This window comes from Sesamum indicum, linkage group LG1 (assembly GCF_000512975.1).
Source record: "Sesamum indicum cultivar Zhongzhi No. 13 linkage group LG1, S_indicum_v1.0, whole genome shotgun sequence".
NCBI lineage: Eukaryota > Viridiplantae > Streptophyta > Magnoliopsida > Lamiales > Pedaliaceae > Sesamum > Sesamum indicum.
This window is the reverse complement of record NC_026145.1, coordinates 11,774,644-11,776,771: the sequence shown is the minus strand read 5'-3', so window position 1 is coordinate 11,776,771 and position 2,128 is coordinate 11,774,644.

Genomic DNA, 2,128 nt, shown 5'->3' with positions numbered 1-2,128 from the left:
TTTGTTCTTACTTCTTCCATTTTCATTTGGGTACCTTACATTGAGTTTTTAATAAACTTATGGTAATTATAAATAATTTTTTGTTATTTTATAAAAAATATTATTTTTTAAAATTTGATGAAAATATATAATTTTTAGATAAAATTTTAAATTATCAATTTTATCTATAATTTTTTAAAAAAAATATAAAATAGTTCAAACAATATGAATGAAAAAAAATTAAAAAACGTACAACAAATGCTCTACTTAGCCCATAAAAGAATTCAAAAAAAATTTAAACATAGCTAAAAATTATAATTTATAATTTACAAAGTGAATTTCATAATTTTATTATGAAAAAATAGACAGAAATCTATTAGAATGGCTAATAATTTGGCTAGTTATTGGACAACTGTTAAATCAGAAAGGTATTCGTAATTTTTTAAATAACAAAATAGTATTTGTAATTATATCAAATTTCAGAAGAGCTCGTTGTTAATTTACCCTTTTCTATTTTATTAGTAGTAGATCACGCTCAATGAGTGTGTGGAATTAAAAATACTAATACTTCATACTTGTAAAAAAAATATTAAATATAATATTTCTATCATAATATAAATTTAAAACAAAATGATCAAACACACTAGATATGCATGTATAATTTAAAATGGGCTCGTCTTTAATAAATAAATAAAGAAATATAAAAAGAAAAACTCTCCATCTTTTCAACTTTGTTTTCTAATTTCATCTGAAGTTTGTAGACAAATTGAAAATTTTCCTGAAAAATAGAGGAAATTACAAAAATGGGCTTACATGATGTGGGCTTGAAGAAGTTCAAGCCTTAACTGACTCAAAATGGAAAAAAGTTTAGCCCAATAGATGTTGGGCCTAAGCCCACCAAAATGAATTAAAAAAATTTTGTTGGGATAAAGCTAAAGCAGAAGCAACTTCTTTTAAATTTATAAATGTAGAAACATTATTCAAAACAAAAGTTGAGCGAATGTCTAAAAACTGGAAATCTAACTATACATGTGATGTATCTAATAACTATGACTAATTCATTGGTAATAGTTTCTTTTTCTTTTTGAAAATTGATTTTATACCTCATTCTCAATTATCAGTAATTTAAGTTATTACAAATTATTAATTTTGATTCAGATCGACGAGATTTAATGGTCCCCATAAGATCATAGAAATCGACCTAAGATCACTATATCAAAGCATAGGTCGTGCCAAATCGAGCATTCACTAGATACAATGATAAGACCATTCAAGAATAGGTCATTGAATAGAGCATCCAACTCTTGTTTGATTTTTGAATTGATTATTTATAAGTTCTTCCATTTGCACAAGATACGACACTATCAGGATGGCATAGATGTCTCACTCTCGATTGTTCTCCTTCTGGGTCAACGTCAAACATGGATCAAGTTGGTTTGATTTGTGCCACTAATGCTGGCATATTTTGTGAACATTATAGCTTTTAGGACCTTTTGTGTGTAATTTTTTCATATCAACCAACAACTGCAACAATATGTACCAATATCAACAACTACTATTAAAAAAATAAATAAAACATCACAATAGAATTCGGATTTATAGTCATATAATTTTTCAATTTTCTTTTTCGCCATGAATTAAATCTTCTTGACACTGAAAAATATCCCTACATACTACAAAAGGCTTCCCCTATGAGAAATGCTCATCGGGCTAAGCACACTATCGCTAAATAATATCAGAAAAAGAAATAACATCACATATATAAAAACTCGTGATTTTTAATTAAAAATCTCTATAATTCAATGAGAATGAGTTTGAAAGCCAATTAAATTTATAAGAATATGATGTGCAACTCCCATGAATCCCATCAGGACAAATAAACTCGATCTCTCGTATAATAATATAAATTACCAAAAATAATATTTTCTTAGTAAAATATTCCCATCAACCGAGCTAGACATATCCTTAAATCTTGAAGTCATCAAAGTAGTATATATTAAAATCAAATGAAGGGGAGTAGGAGGAAAGAAAGTGTGCCAACAAAGGGCATAAACAGATTGACATTCAAGAAAAGCTTTTTGTAATAAATAAAAGTACCAACACATTCTACTTTTGCAAGAAAATGTTCATTGAACTAACTTTTAAGTCA